Raw genomic sequence first — 16,733 nt, 5'->3', positions numbered from 1 at the left:
CCGGGGTTTCCGTCCCGGCCATCTGGGGAAGCCGCTTTCCCTCTCTCTGACAAGTGGCCCGGCTGCTGCGGGGTGCCTCCGGTATCAGGTGCAAGTGCAGATGATTTCTGCTGAACTGGTTCATCATGCACCCTTCCTCATCTGTTAAGCAGCGCTGTGTGAGAGTTTGCCTCCCTGTGAGCATCTCACATTTTGATAGAGTCACCTCGTGTGACATTGGATGCAGTCATTCCGAGTTGCTTTCTCGGTTACTTCTCCATAGCAATGGGGACCCCAGAATTAAAATCTTCACTCTGTGGCATTCATGATCCCAGTAATGAATATTTACAGGCTTGAAGACTGGGGAATGCTTTCAAGCAGAGCAGCCTGGCGCTTACTCGTGCTAAATGTGTTTCATGAGGGCAGCCAGATGCATTTTGCAGGCAGGCAGAAACAATTACAACGGGTTATTGGCATACCTGGGAATAGTGAGTGCTGTGTTCTCTATGAAAAATAAGAGAAATGTTGGAGTCAGTTTTCAGGAAGAAAAGAAAGAAGCCAAATACATAGGTATTTAGTTTATGCATACTCTACATATAGAGGGGGATTTACTTTGGAGGAAAATCAGCTATAGTTTCTTCATAGGGGAAGTAAAAGTCCCGTGCAGGAGACGCCACTGTTGCAGGTTTAGTGGCTGTGCACCTTTTCTGCACGTAAGCCTGTGCACAGTCCCTGGAGAGAGTCTTGCCCAGTCCCACCAGGCTGGCCCTGTGCCCATGAGGCTGGCTATACCCAGCCTTTCATAGGGCCCTAACTGAGGCATATGAATGAATTTGGAGCTGTTTGGTTTGGTTTGTTGGTTTGATTTTGTTACTAGAAGGAAAGGAGAAAATCAATATGCTTTTTTCTTGCTTTAGTCACTCAGATGTAATTTTCCCTTCTTAAACTGGCTGGGCCCTCTGTTCCTCTATTGCTGCCTGTTTCCCAGGCACGCTGGATATGATCTCCACCCACTCAGATAATCATCACCTTGGTTTTTAAGCTCGTTTATCAATAAATGAAAATGTCACTGTTCCCTCACTGGTCTCTAGAATACCTTTTGTTTTGAAATTATTGGGTCCTCTCTCAGCCTAGGATTCCTACAACTCTGCACTTTGCTTCGTGGTCCTTCTCAGCTGGCAAGTTCCCAGGGACTTGGCATTCACCAAAGGGTAGTCCCAGACAGTCTGGCAGGACAGACTGTTTGGGACATTTACTGCTGCCTGGAAGGTCAGGAGCTGATGATCAGCTACCACATGGGCAAATGTGTCCTCCAGCATCAGAATCTGTCCAAGAAGTTGTTTTTACTGTGATTATTTCAGTGATCCGGTTTACAACAGTGCCATGCAGGCAGTTGTGCTGTCAGGGCTTGGGTGGGAGGTGGAGGATGGCTCAGCACAAGCAGGGCAGGAATTTCTTAAGCTGGTTTCACCATCTGAAAAAACTCACCTAGCTGCATCTTCTAAGAGATTTCAGTGTGTTGCTTAGCAGGATGCCTCCGGGCTCTGCACTAGAGCTATGCTGGAATCACGTTGATGCCTTGTTTGAAAATCACAATTAAAATACTTTGTAAATCAGTTAACGTCACTCATTTTGCCCTAGCATCATCTAGGTCCCACAGCATCTTACTGTAGCAGTAGGGTGCACAAGCTACTAATAGCAAAATCATTGAATGTTTGCACAATTTGATGATTAACGTCTCTGATAGAACAATATCCTAGGAAACGTAACCAAATGCCTGTTGGTGTTTCATTAGTCTGTATGAGTTTGGACTACTTGCCAAATTGTTAATTAGTGTTCAACCTGTTTCTGAGTGAAATTGATACCAAAGATGCATGTGTAAGTCTGAGGATGATTTTACTATTCACTGCAACACCATCTTAAAAGTTGAACTAGGTAGTGAAAAGATCTCTGTTGGTTGGAGTTTTGAATCGGAGACCTCTGGACAATATGCCATGAGGAAGAGTATTTTTATTCTTTACCAGAAACCTTGTTTCCTGCTCAGTAAGCTGAAATGTGGAAACCAGAATTGGTGGACCTTTCGCCTGAGGATTCTGACTGCCTCAGGACCATAGCTGCACTTCCTCCTCTTTTATTTTCAAAAATGAGGTCTGGGGGGTAGGGCTGGCAGATTTCTTACACGGAATCAAGGTGGGGCTGACTGCCTTTAAAAGAATCAAAAGGAAATTCAGGAGCAGCAAATTCTTCTGCTCCATTTCTAACAGGTTAGTGGTTAAGGCGGTGGCACACTTCTAACATTCAAGTGTTGTTTCAGCCAGCCCAAGTTTTGAAAGGTGGTTTTGTGACTAGCTAAACATCACGTGCCAAGCTTAATGTTGGAACAAAAATATCTGTGTAGAAAACTTATTTCTCTGTGAACAGGGATGCCATTAACTCCAAGGAGGGCCTGCCCTGAGCAGGCTCCTTGCTCCCCAGGAACACAGCAGTGGTGTGGGGCCAGACTCAGCACTCATGGCTGCTGGGGAGGAGGAGAAGGGAGAGCTGGGCAAAGCCCACTGGGGCTGCCCACACTGCAGTCCCACTGGCCACAGTGCTCATGGAAGCCCCTCACTCCCAGCGACCGGCCCTACGCTTTCAGGGATCCTGTGGCTTTTGCTGCGTGGAGGCAGCAGGAGCTGACACACAGACACAATGGATTGTTCACTCCTTCTGGGAGTAGGGCTTTTTTGGTTTGGGTGTTTTTTAAATCTGGGTTTATGTTTTGGGGTTTTATTAACCCAGGAAAAAGATCTGTAAAAACCAGGGTTGCCTCCACAGGCTTGTGTTGTAAGTGTACAGCAGCTGAAGCCAGGACAGTGGTCTGATCCTGTGGTTTGGGTGTTCTTCTGTTTGTGTTTTGTATAGAGATATTTTTTAGTACCTCATGCTTTGTCATGTGATTCAGCAGCAATAATTAGGCAGAAACTTGCTGTCCCTGCAGATGCCAAGATTACAGGATGACATACTCTCACCAGATGACAGCACAAACCGATATTTTTAGAACAGCCTGCATCAACTGGTCTCCACAGTGCTTTCCTCCCCAGATCAGCAGCACGCAGGTTTTATTACAGAATGAGTCTTCACAAATAGTCTTTTTCATGTGAATGAGCTGTAATGATTGTTTAGAGCTGCAGATCATTGTTGGTCCCCAGACATGCTGTTGACTGATAGCTGGGATGGTTACAGGTGGTTTTTCTTTTCTTCTCTTGAACCAGACTTTTAAATACCACCCCCTAAAAATTTATTTTCTTGAAGAAATTCGTAATGAGAGATCCGTTTTAGAAACATAGCGTCATGCAGCTGAGGAAAGGTCAAGATCTTTTTTTGTAGCAATTCATCACTCAGCCAAGGTGCTGAACTGACAGGCAGAGAGGTTTAAGTCTTGTATTGATGGCAGCCGAAGAGCACAGGTACAGCATAGGCAGCAAGAGTGCACTTACTTGAGTAGTACCGTATGTAAATAGCCAGCCTTTCTCTCCTGGCCTGGGGAAAGAGGATAAAGGAAAGATTCACGTGCAACACCATCCTGGGATCCCAGTGCTGCCAGCGGAGAGTCTCCACCAGGATGCTCCTCCCATCAGCATTGTCCCTGATTGAGTCCCACAGAGTGTTTGGGGACACTGACCCCATTAAATTGGGTACCTGCGGCTGGGTGGTGGGAACGCTCTGCTCTGGCCCACTCTTTGGGGGCTGTTAATCAGCTTTTCCACTCGGATTACTGGGCAGGGTGGCAGTTGCTGGAGTCTGTCGGAGCAGACATCTGCTGAGCAGTAATGGGATGGAGATGCAGCTCAGCTAAGGGAGGCCACTGTGCAGCCACGGTTGTCTGCCGTTACTCCAGGAAAAAAAGCCACTTCTCCCAGATGATGCCGTGGAGAATGGCTTGCAGTTATGCACTTCTACAGCTGAGCTGAATATCTTGCCCACTGTTTTTCCCTTGTACCGCCTGCTTCTGCTGGCTCTTATAGGTAATTTACTTCCTACAAATGTTGAGAAAATCTGGTTTTGAAGAAGGACCTTCCCTCTCGCCTTTTCTACTACTTGTAAGTCATGATAGAGTCTGTCTTGCCTTATATAAACATGGTGGAAAGCCTTTTGTGTGAGCACTATTGGCCTGTCATTTTCAACTTACTGCAGAGGAAAATGAGAAGAATCCGTAGCAGGGAGGATCTTTTAAAAATAGGCTTGGTACCTGGCAGAGAAAAAGAAACTCTCTGTGAGGACATTCAGAATAAAGAGTACATAGCATGTTTCCATAGCACTGTAAACCCGTAATTCAGGATGTTTCCAGCCATGCAGGTAACCTTTTACTCTAAAAAGCAGCTCTTATTCTTCAGATTCAAAAGTGCAAGCAAAATCCTTCTGCGGTCATGCATAGGTGAAGTAGTTATCCATCCTTTTCTAATCCACAGTAGAGGTCTCCCTCCCAGTGCTCCCAAATGCCTAAAGAAAGTATCGGTATTCCAGCCAATGTGCTTCATCCCTAACAGAAGAAGTATTTTGCAAGCATTTTTGGCCTTCTTCCTCTAGTCCTGCAGCAGCCTGCCTGAAGTGTGCTATGTTGAACACCCAGTCCGACGTCCTTCAGTCAGGGGCAGTGTGACCCATAACTGGCAGAATTTCTACCCCGCTCTTCAGGACCCTGAACAAAAGGCAGGGGATAAAACTTGCTATAAGGTTGTCAAGTAAAAAGTCTTGGACACCTTGTAGAGAGATGATGTCCTGAATCTAAACCCTCCTTTGTTGGCCAGGGCAGAGGATTGAATCCAGCCAGATGTGATGGTTCTCAACAACAGTTGAGGATCAGCAGTGCTTGTGCTGGAAAGCCGGCATAACTGTGCACTGACACGCCTGTAGGTGTAAAACCAAGTGTGTCAGCATGTGGTCTTCTTGTATGGGCAGCCACACTGGGACCTATGTAGTGGAGTCTGCATGTGCCTGCTCAACTTGCAACCAAGTGCAGAACTTCCTGCAAATTTGGTTGTTCAGTATCAAGTCCTGATCCATTAGGGAAATCACGATCTACTTTTAAGTGTGTGAGCATGGGTGGTCCAATTCCTCTTTGGGTGTCTCCTTTTCATATGTACAATGGGTTGAAGGGACATTACACACCTTAGAGGGTGAAATTAACTGCCCAGAGGTGTGGTAGACTCTACCTTGCTGGAAGTATTCTGGTCTTGGCTTGACAGGGCCCTGAATAACCTAACCTAAGGCTCTGCCTTCAACAAAAGTTGACAAGTTGATGCTGAGTCCCTTCCAGCCTGGACTTTTCCGAGGTCCTGTAGACAAGTGGGATATCAGAATAACCTGCATATCAATAGTTCTGGCACCTTGCTACAGTTCTGGGCAAGTCTTCTGTCCCAGGGAGCTGATACAGGGTGAGAGAATGATCTACTGTCTTTAGTTATATTTACTTCCAAAATACTTGATAGTCTGCTATCGTTTGCAGTGTTTCCTGGAGCAGAAGAGCAGCAACAGAAGGAAAAGAGTCACTTTTGTGCTTACATGTCTGTTCCAGTACCAGCACAGCAACTTGTTAGCTCACATAAGTCTTAGTTCTGTGCTGGTATTCTTACTCTTATCTGTCCTTCTACCTCATTCTCTGCCCCTATTTTGACCTGAAAAAGACCTATTTTTATGAGTAGAACTTAAAGAGAATAAGTGAAGTTGCAACATGCATGGAAGTTCAGGAAAGAAAGCACATTAAGTCACCTGCTCTTTTTTATCTCTTGGGCTTTGCACCCTGTCCTCAGCATTGCCTCAGCAAAGAGCCATCCTGGTGCAGCCTACGCTGTCTGTGAGGTGCCAGTGCTGTAGGGTGCCAATGTGGCGTGTCTGGCATGGCATTTGGATTCCTGTTTTTTATTCTGCTTGAATAAAAAAAAACTCATGCTGCAATTTTGTAACTAGATTGGCCACAGTAGTTATCTTCCTTACTTGTTTCTGAACAAATACTGTGTATTCTTTTTACAAGGGCTTGTAGTGATAGGATGAAGGGTAATGGCTTCAAACTGGAAAAGAGTAAATTTATGTAAGATGTAAGGAAGAAGTTCTTCACTGTGATGGTGGTGAGACACTGGAACACATTTCCCAGGGAAGTTGTGGATGCTCCATCACTGGATGTATTCAAGAGCAGGTTGGATGGGGAGCTGAGCAATGTGGTCTAGTGGGAGGTGTCCCTGCCCCTGGCAGAGGGATTGGAACTAGATGATCTTTAAGGTCCCTTCCAACCCATCCATTCTATTATTCTATGATTCTTCAGTCTTGAACTGTGAAACCTCAGGCAGAATATTAACTTGTTACCACACATACTCAAGTTTTGCTTTTTGGGCATACCCCCATTTTGGAGTAGAAGCTGTACTGCTGGTGACAATGACAAATCAAGAGACAGAGGCACCAAAACTAATGCACATCTGTCACTAAAGGATGCAGGTTTCCTTCAAAATGTTTGCATCTCAAGTCTTTGTAAAGTAAAAGTAGTTATTTCCTGTCCTGGGGAAGTTATTGTGGAATGGTACCCAGAGAAAACACACTTGTTTTACAGACCTGTAAGTGATGATATTTTTTAAGATGCAATCCATTCAACAAGCATTCCAGCCAAATCGGGAGGTCCTTGGTAGGCTGCCGTACAGAGGAGCTGTGTCTTGGTAGTGTGGTCTCTCATACCATAGTTACATAAAAGAGCACATACCTTTTCATATAACAAAACTGTATGTGCTGATGGTTACATTAGCTCACTGGTAAGTTTACCACCGATGCACGTTATCTGTCCTGGCTCTGGGGAGCATCAGTGCATCACCTTTATATCCTGAAACAATTTCCAGTACTGCATAATTGGCACCACTGGGAATCAAAGGGAGAAAGCAACAGGTGGCAGATGATCCTTCAGAGCTGCTCTGACGGTGCACAAGCTGGCATGGGTCTTGGGAGATGGCCTTCCAGTTAAGTGGTGGAATGATGTGAGACAGGGGTGAGGAAATGTTGTTGCTGGAGGAAAATCACAACCAACTGCTCAGCCACAGAGTAAAGCAAGAATAGCATTTGTAACTGGTCAGTAGCAAGGTAGAAGGACAGGAGCGCAGAGAAAAGGATAGAAGAAGGGGGGATCTCATCTCCCACATAATTGCTTGCAAGCTGAAGAGTTAGAAAATACATAAATACTTGCTTTTTGGTTTACGCTCTTCTACCAAATGGGATAAACAGGTTTAGTGTCTAGGGTTCAAAATGTCTATGGGATGTGACAAAGTGGGAGTGTGTCCTCACCCCTCACTTAATGCGTTCTCTGTTCCTGTTTTAAAGTCATTATTTTCACCAACCACATGCATATATGCTCACATAAGCTATAGCTTGGTATAGTTCTATATAGTCTTCTAACATCCAGCAGATGTATCTTGTTCCAGGCTTCTGTACCTAGGGGTTGAAAACAGCCATAGTGGAATTGCCTCTATTTTCAGTGTGTATGTATGTGTGCGGCAGAGCCCAGGTATCAATGCAGTTGTGAAGACTGCACTCCAAAGAAAGACTTTGCTTTCTTCAGAAGAAAGTCAGAAGAAAAGGAAGTGTATGAAACTGTAGGAGAAAGTCTACAATTCCTCCTTCCTTTCCACTCCCTGATTGAAAATGGGCTTCAGGTTTGGCAGAGGAGCTTTACAAGGGAGAACAGTTAATTTTCCAGGAAGTGTCTTAAGAAGTACAGGCAGATGATGTTTTCCAGTAGTGCCCATTTTGGAAGTTCCCTTCAGCCTAAGAAACAAGAAACCATGCCACACATAAGAGAGGGCTCTACACCTTTGCTGTGGCAAGGTAGCAAACGCTGCTCTAACCCACTAGCCCTGCTATACTTCACATTTCTTGTGTCCCTCTTTGACCTCTGTTGTATGTATCTTTTCATTGCTCCCTGTGCTCATACTTGTGCTGCCCTTATCCCCCAAAACACGGCCCTATAGTAAAGGCCAAGAAAAAGGATAAAGGGGGGACTGGAGTACTTTACCTGGAGAGCTGCATGTTGCCCTAAGAGGACAGCATTATTCTGGCTCACCAGAGGAGAAACCCCATCTGCCTCTGCAGATTCAGGGTGACACTCCAGCGGATGAGCTTTTCCCACAGCCGTCAGGAATGGGAGAAAACCTTGTGGTGTCTCAAGATGCAGCTGGAGATATTTGGGGGCAGGGATAGAGAGGCTCTGGGGAGTTGTGGTTGAGGACCACTGATAAATGGACACGTAACTGGAGTGCTTGCTTCCCTGGCTGAGACAGTTTTCGTGCTGCTGTGAAGCAGCAGGAGTTAACAGAGGCTTTTTGTGGTGAGACAGAAAGTGACAGTGTTGGGGGATCATTTGAAATTTAATGGAGTAATTCAAAAGCAAGCAGGTTAAGACTTTGATCTGTCTTTTCATTGTCTAATCCATTTGGAAAGTCCATGTAAACAGAGCTATGAAAATGGATCATGGTTTGGTTCTGCTATGCAGAAATTTCACCTCAGCCTTGCATCTGTCTCCTAAATGTTGGCACTGTCTGAAGGATAAGTCTCCTCAGGGAAAAAATACCAGGCAGTGCCACTTCACAAATGATGCTTACCATCATCCATCCTTCAGTTTTTTTCTCTTGTCAGTTTGTTTCATAGTACAATATTTTACATACATTTCCAATTTAAACATTAAACATTACTCTGGTACTTCATTGGGCATTTTGGTGCTGTTTTACTTTTAATTAATGGCTTCATTCAAAGTCAGCAAGACTTCTCACACATGTTGAAGATAAGCCCAGGCTCAGTGTGACTGGTGGCTACATGAGAGGGAGGTAGCTTGCCAGGCTGTGGCACGTGAGACCCGAGCCTTGCCTTTGGATGAGGCTGTGCTTTGGGAAGTCACTGGTTTCCAGCCCCCCTGGTGCTAAGGCTTTAATGAGAAATAGAGAAGAGAGCATGCACTCATTTGAGCTGCATACGAGCCACCAGCCAGTTTTCACTGCAGGCTATCAGGCCTGTCTGGGTCTCTTCTCCTGACCTTGTTACGGCCATCAGGACACACTTACCAAATGGAGTTGTTGCCAGGCAGTCACATTAACGAATGGCTAGCATTAATTTGCCCTTTGAAAATGAAGAAATCAATATGTTGATCCAGGAGGAAATCCCTTTATTCACAAAACAGTCTACCCCAAAACCCTCTACATAATTAAGGCTAAAGCCAAATTTTGTTTGGGTGAAACGCACAATCTGTCTGCTCCCTAAGCTGTGCTGAATGAAGTTCTCCCCTAATGGCGCAGGGAGCAGCTGTCACGCTGTTGCTCTAATAACCATGAGACAAAATGATTAAATTTCCATCGGTCATTTAGCATTATCAGAATAGGTCATTTTAATAAAATGTTATCACAGGATCAGTGTCTGGCACCTTAGGAGAGGGGCAGGGATAGAGAATCATCTCATGACAGCCTTTGAATGATCCTCCTTGCAGGAGACACTGGTCCAGATAAATCCATCAGTCCCCCTAAATCCACCATATTTTGTGAGGGTGCCTGATGCCAGGATCTTTTGGGAGTAAAGAGGTTCCTGTAACCAGTTCGAATGGCTTTTGGGGTTTAGTAGGTGTCCCCTTGTTCTTGCACTGTATTAAAAAATCACCGATCATTCATCTCAGCCAAAGTCCTCAACAGGTTGTGAGTGGTGTGGGGAACTAAGCCCTAGTTTCAGAAGGTGTTTCAGAGCCAGAAGTTAAATGCCCAGCAACACAGATGGCTACAAAGTGGACTCTCTGGAGATGTGAAAGGATTTAATGGAAATGTTTAAATGTAGATACTTTCCAAAACCCTACTTGGTGCCTGCCTGTATCTTTAAGCCACTGAGTACCTTTAAAAACCTGGCCCCTTGACCCCTTTGATTGAAGTGTTCATTTGTTTTCAGTGTTTTATCTACTTACCATGTCCCTTTGTAGTCATCTCCATGCTGCATCCAAGGCGTCTTTCCCTTTGCAGAGAAGTTTCATGGCTACAGAATAAGCTGGACTCTAAACTCATTATGAAAGCTGGGTGGACCCTGTCTGCTGATGGTGTGTCATAGGAACAGGAAAATGGAGAAATCCAAAATCCAAACCAAAATTCATGGCTCCTCGCTGCCTCTCTTGAGTAACCTCCTACAGCTGTCCTTCAGGCGTGGTTGTCAATGTCAAATGCCGATTTGACGAAGATTTGTCCAGGCTTTTGGTGATGCTGAGAAAGAATGATTGTAAAAAATGGAGAAAAGCTGGCAAACCCTTTTGTGCTTCATCTGGAAATAAACTTAACAAATAGATGATGCACTGGGTTTCTGTAAATCAGAATTGGCCAGTGTTTTTCTTTGGAGAGAGGGGTTTTTCTTTGTTGCTTGAGAATAGCTAAGCCAGCAAAGCAGCACACTCAAACCTTGGCAAGGGAGATGCATTTTCAGTCAGGGTCATGGTGCAACTTAGTCTGTGCTGTAAGTTTGAAGATTCTGGGTGCAAATAAATCAGAATTTCTTGTCAGTGTAAGCCGTTGTTGTGTTTGAAGGTTTACTTGTTTGTGGTTTTTTTTGCTATATGCAGCAGTCTCACCATCTTTTCTTTTTCTTCTTCCTCTCCAGGCCCTCAAACTGACACGAGATGTAGAAAGAATCCTTTGCCAAATCTGCTGTCAGCAAGTGGACAGTGATACTGTTTACAGCTTACGACCTTTGTGAACCCTGCATTATTTTCCTAATGAAGCAGACTGTTAATAGGCCCTTTATGGAGTGAAGATCCTCTTCTCTTTTTTTTTTTTTCCTTTGTTTGGTTTTGTTTTTTTTTTTTTTTTTTTTTTTGGAATTGAACTCATTCTGAAGTATGCAAAATCTTCCTTTTCTGGGATGGTCAAGCACCTGCTGTGGAGACAATGTTCAGCACCATCCTGCTGAGAACACACTGTGTAGCTTTTACAGTAGTTACTTGTCAATGAGTATGTGGTGTTTCAATATATTAATGGTTTATGGGATGTTTTAAGTTGGCTTTTCTTTTTGGAGGTTTTTCCCATCTGCCCACCCTCCCCGCTACAACCTCCAGTTTGATTTCCTTAGATTTTTGACCATTTTTGCTTTCTCTCCCTGGGGAATCTGAAGTACTGTGCACGTGCAAGGAAATGATCATAACCCAACACTGTTCAGACGTCAGGGGTTTCTGAATATATGGTGTTTGTTACACCAATCACGCCGCTGAATTCCAGAGAGAGGTGATGTGTGTGGTCTCTTTGTTTATTGGGTTGGTTGGTTTGTTTCTTTCTTATTCTTTCCTTAAATTGAATGGTACACCCCTGCTCTCCATAAACGTCAAGCCAGGGCTGATGCAAACCGAGGGAAGCCGTCGAGTTGGCCTCTTGGCTTGTGAGGCCGGCCGGCCAGTGGGTGCCGTTGCCGCACAGGCACTGAGGCAGGAGCCCGTTTGCTGCCCACCGGAGCAGGCTCCCTTCCTGCCTTACATTAGCAAGGCTGCGCCTGCCAAGCGAGCTGGTAAGGAGTTTAGTTGAGCAGAGCCACCTATAAAAATGTATTTGACAAAGAGAAACTGAAGGGAAGCCTGCCACTTGGCAGAAGAGCTGAGCGTAGAGGCTGGGCATCGGCAGGTGACTTGAAGTGGAAATGGCGGGAGTTGAGGTGCAGGTTGTTGCAGGGTGTGTCACTGCATCAGCAATCGTTTTTGTTTCTTTGTTTTGGACATATCCTTGATTATTTTTTCCTTCTCGTGATGTATAATCCGTTGTGGCAGAAGAAGCAGGAGAGGGAATGGCAAGGTGACAGTATCATACAAATGGCTTTTCATATGAGCATAGATTGTAACAGGCTAAATGACACTGAAAGACAAGGCAGTTTTATATATTTTGCTTCTAAGATTTTCTTTGTAAAATTTATAATAATGATAATAATAATGAATTAAAGGTATGGTGTTGTATAGATCCTCTCTATAATCTGGAAAGTTTGATTACTTTTTATTAGTATTTTGGGGGGAGGGATGCAAAAAAAGAGGGGAAAACACCAGTGGTACATAGGAACTCGGTATGAAGAGGTTCTGAATAGGACAGTGTATACATAATTCTCCAAAGCGATATATGAAGGTTTTTTTTCTTTGCATAAAAGCATTATGCATATAAATATATAAATATATTTTATTATGTACAGAAATGGATCATTATGCATGGATGTTAGGAAAACAAACTAGCATTTTAACCCAAAGTCTCAGTGCATGAGTTCCCACTGACCTGTGTGCCATGCAAAGTGGAGTGACTCTCTCTCTCCACTGCCGCTGCACACACAGGCATATACACACACACGCGCGCGTGCGCGTGCACACACACACACACACACACACACACACACATGCATTCATGGGCCCTTCCTCCTTCCTTACTTTCCAGGTCCCTGAGGTGATATTGGTGAAACAACAGCTCCTAGTGTGATGGAAGTTTTGTTTTTGTATCGTAGCCCCCACGCTGTTCTCTCGTAAAGATGCACCTCTTGGTTTCTCCCCGCAGTTATGACTGTGTAGACTCTGTGCAGTTGTGGTTATTGTAGCCCTGTAGCATATCAACTCTTCCAAGCAGCCAAGGGTTTGTCATTCACCTTTTAAAAAAGACTTCTCTTTTCTTTTTCCGTTGCAGTGGTCTTATTTGCCAGCATGGGAACTAGTTTATTACATGTATTGGAGTTAGTTAGCTGATGCTCGTTGCCCATCTGTCAGCAACCAGCTACCCAGGACACCCATGTGGCACAGTGGTCACTTGGGCTAGAGGTCGCCTTGATTATCAGAGTCCTATTGCAGGCACCTTTTACCAAAATCGGTAAAGAGCTTTATCACCAGCCTCCTCTGAGCGTGTAGCATTAGCTGTCAGCTTCCTAGTAAACCCCAAAATATGAGTGTACTCTGAGGGGCTTCCCTCCAGTCCCCCTTTCCTTGAGGCTTCTCCACAGCTGCCGCCCTGGAGCTGGGCTTGTCTCCCTGCCCTGCTGTCTCAGCCACCAGCAGAGCTCACCTGCTGGGTCACAATGTCGGGGCACAGCATTTGACCGCAGCACAGGTGAGCCTCTGGTGAGACCCAGGCTGCCTGCCCAGAGAACCACCAACTGGGTCACTGACAGCACCAGTAAGAGCCTGACTTGATGGTATGGCCAAGGTGACCAAAATCCATCATTGCTTTTCTTGGTATGGATATGGTCCTTGTCAAAGGCAAGGGAAGGCCCAATAGCTTAAAGGTAGTGGGGGCAACTTCTGCTGTGCTACAGCAGCCTACCCCCTTGAGTTCAGGGGAGCTCATTTCCGCTGGCAGAAATGAAAGAGAACTATGGTCCACTCTGTCCAGAAAATGGAGAAAACCCACTTGATTTAGAGACAGCCCATCAGCGACAGAGAACTTTTAAAAAAATAAATAAATAAAAGCATTAGCAGCTAAAAGGCTTGACCTGCCTCCCAGCAATGTCAACGAAAGCAATTCCATTGGCATGTCTGGGATACCTTGGGCCCCTGCTTTGGAGAACATCCCAGTACTGGCTGAAGAGGGTTGGACTTGGCCAACCTCTTCAGATTGGTTTGGTTTCTGTTGCTCGTTTTGGGGGCCAAAATTTTCAAACAGAAGTGCCTGGTGTCAGGCGCCTAATGTCGGGGACTCCAGTGTGGTCACAGGGGGAGAGCTGCTCTGTCCTCATCGCTTCTTGAAGGAAGGAGAGGTGCCAGGTCCCCCCAGGCCCAGGGGAAGGTCACCACCTTCTACGCCTGCTGAGGTGCCCAGCAAACACCCTCCTCTCCAGAGGTGCTAAATAAATCTCGCTGAATTCAAAGGGCCACTTACTTAGGTGTCAAAATACAGGCTTGAATGGCTAATTTTGGGAACCTATCTTTTGAAAATTTGTTCAGTCTTTGAACATGTTTATGCCTAGAAGCTTTCCTTCTGGAACCGTGTAAAACAGATAATGGTCCAGAACAATGACATAGTTCTTGTTTAAAGACTTAGTCTAAAAAAGGAGTTCTAAAAAGGTGGCATTTATGCAGTTCCTAGTCACAGGTCTGGGGCTTGATTTAATGATTTTGTAAAAAATATTTTCTCTTGAGAATAATCAGATAGTTGACCACTGCTTAACTCCAGAAATTTTTGTGCCACCGCTTCAAAAAGTTACCTTTTAGGTCATGTATTTCTCTAAAATGATGTCATTGTTTGGCAGTCGGTGTCCTGTAAGTGTTTCTAGTACACGATATACCTTAGGAATTGCCAACAGATGCGAAGGGGGACCAGATACATTTTGTTACTATTGGTTAGAAAAAATGGATTGTACATTTGGCTTCACATGTTTAACTTTTTTTTTTTTAAAAAAAAGTTGCATGATTGGAAAAAATATGTATACAGTATCTGTAAAACTGTTTTATCTGTTTTTGTTTCAAGCCATGTAAATTGGAAGAATATTAAATCCACAGCCTTATCGCGCATGGCCGTCTTACATACCGAAGAGCTGAACAGTTTATACTTTTCATTTGGGCTATCTTGTACTTTCATTTGAAAGCAGACGCTCTCATGTTGCAGTCTTACTGAGGATTTTATATTAAAAAAAAAAAAAAAAAAAAAAAGATGCTGCCCTGGAGGAATATACTACACAGAGGTTGGAAGGAAGTTTGTTTTGGAGCAAAACCTGCCCCTTTCCAAACGAAGTAGAAACGCAGTGCTTACTCCACTTGGTGTTAGTAGATATTGCCTTGTGTATTCCATTTTAAATTGTAATCTAGTTTGTAAAAGAGATGGTGACGCATGTAAATAAAGCATAATGGATCTCTACATTGGACATTTGCCTTTGCTCTATTTTATTGTGTCTTGGGCAGACATCTAAATGCAGGACTGGGGACTTCCGAGCACTGAGTGAAACCAGCTGGTGGTGGGTTTGGGCCTGGGGAGGAGGCCTGGTCTTGCATCCACTGCAGTCTGCAAATGCGTATTTACATGAGCCTCTGCACTTCAACCCTTCAGCCAACCCACTGTAGTTTTGGTGGTCAGATAATCCCCAATAGGATCATTTGCTGCTGCTAGAAATCACAAAGTTCATTTGATTTTGGGGTCAGGGTTTTGTCCCCTGGGATGATGGCTGCACCTGTCAGCTGCAGCCCAGCTTGCCCATCCTGGGAGACAACCAGCCCAACTGCAAGTACACACACACACCCTGTGGTTTTGGCTGGGTTTCAAACTGTCTTTGAAAAATGCCTGGAGTACTTGAAACCACACGATATGGGATTTGGGATAAGAAACCCAGCAGCCTGACTCAGCAGAAAGTTATACCGAGGGCTCTGGCCAAGGCACTGGAGGGTGTGCTCAGAAACATGAGACATTGACCAAAAACTCTTCTCCCACCCTGACAGGAAGCCGCAGATGTATATGATTTTTTGGAGTAATGATGTTTTGAAGAAAGAGGAGCCTTTTCACACAGCAGGGAGAGGTTTCCAGTGACTCTGGGGGGACAACCACCATGTTGTCTGTGCAAAGCCCACAAGAGTGTTGCAGTGAGGTACTGCAGTGTAAAGAGCAACTTGGGGATATCCCTTGTTCAACATACCAAGAGCTATTCAGGCTTTGTCCTAACTAGAGATAGCCTTAAATACTACCAGATCCAGTCAAAAAATAGCCTTTGACCAGAATGAGGTGTGTGTTAGCCTTCACAGAGTGAGAGTGCACTTGCCCTGCAGGAATTGCAGCTTCTTCTCAGAAATGGAGCTGTTTTGCTTGTTTTTTCTGACGGTTCCTCCAACAGCCCTCAGGCAGGGAAGGACCCATGTTCTCCACCTCATTGACATTGCCTCCCTGATATTTAGGACAAATGGTGAAAAAGTTTGGCCCAGTGAGGTGTCAGGTGGAAGGGCCTCAGCTTTGCCCTGAACTGAGACAGCGGCAGCAGCAGCGACCATGAGCTGATCAGATCCTGTGCAAGCGTTCTGCTGAACCTACTTGGGTGTGTTGTGCAATGTCTTGGCTGTGACCTTCAGTTCACCCGGTCTTGGAATAGATCACTCTTATCTTTCAGAGTACTTTCAAAATAAGTCCAAACATTTTAAACTTTTCCAAGTTGTCCCAGAAGACAAAAGGCTTTTTGAGCTGGTGCCGAGACTTGTGAGGCAACCAAGAGCTATTTTAGGACCTTTCCGCCACATATGCTGAGTTGCAAGTTTGACCAGACCAGGGAAAACAGTATTTTACAGCTCTTGTTTGGCTATCGCTGCCAAGGAATTTAGGGGTGCTTTCAAGAAGGTTGAGATAAGCAAATCTGGGAGGCTACCTCTTTTTCTGGTGGAGTCATCGTGACTGCTATCTCCCTGTTCAAAAGGAGGACTTCTTGGGTGAAGTGGAGCCCAAGCTAGATGAAGTAGATACTGCTCTCCATGGTGCACAAATTCATCCCACTGCCAGTGACTTCGGCAGTGTTTCATCGCTTCTCTGGTTGCCCAACCTAGCCCACAGAGCTCTTTTCCCACTGGATCTGCCTGTGGAATTTTTTAAAATTAAAATACTTTTATCATGTAAACACAAAACATAGAAAATTCTGTTGGAACAACAACACCAAAAATATTAAGCTTACTTTTTTTTTTTTTTTTTTTTTTGCTGTTCACATATATAGAAAGCTTCAGAATTGTCTGACAAAATTCAGAAACTGTGGTTTAGACCTTTTACTTTTGCATTTATATTTCCTTTACATACTAATGACACCAGTAG

The 16,733-nt window shown here is 44.6% G+C and overlaps 1 protein-coding gene across 1 annotated transcript in view; it reads left to right on the top strand.

Moving 5' to 3' along the window:
* FOXO3 (forkhead box O3) overlaps positions 1 to 10,770 on the top strand; it is a gene marked incomplete at its 5' end in the record, with an annotated part of 14,404 nt that extends 3,634 nt beyond the window's left edge. The window contains one exon of the mRNA XM_008944917.1: positions 10,612 to 10,770. The remainder of the gene's footprint in view (positions 1 to 10,611) is intronic.
* Between the last annotated feature and the right edge of the window lie 5,963 nt (positions 10,771 to 16,733).

Source organism: Merops nubicus, unplaced genomic scaffold (genome assembly GCF_000691845.1).
Source record: "Merops nubicus isolate BGI_N331 unplaced genomic scaffold, ASM69184v1 scaffold24817, whole genome shotgun sequence".
In the NCBI taxonomy this organism is placed as follows: domain Eukaryota; kingdom Metazoa; phylum Chordata; class Aves; order Coraciiformes; family Meropidae; genus Merops; species Merops nubicus.
This window is presented reverse-complemented; position numbering and strand designations above follow the sequence as displayed.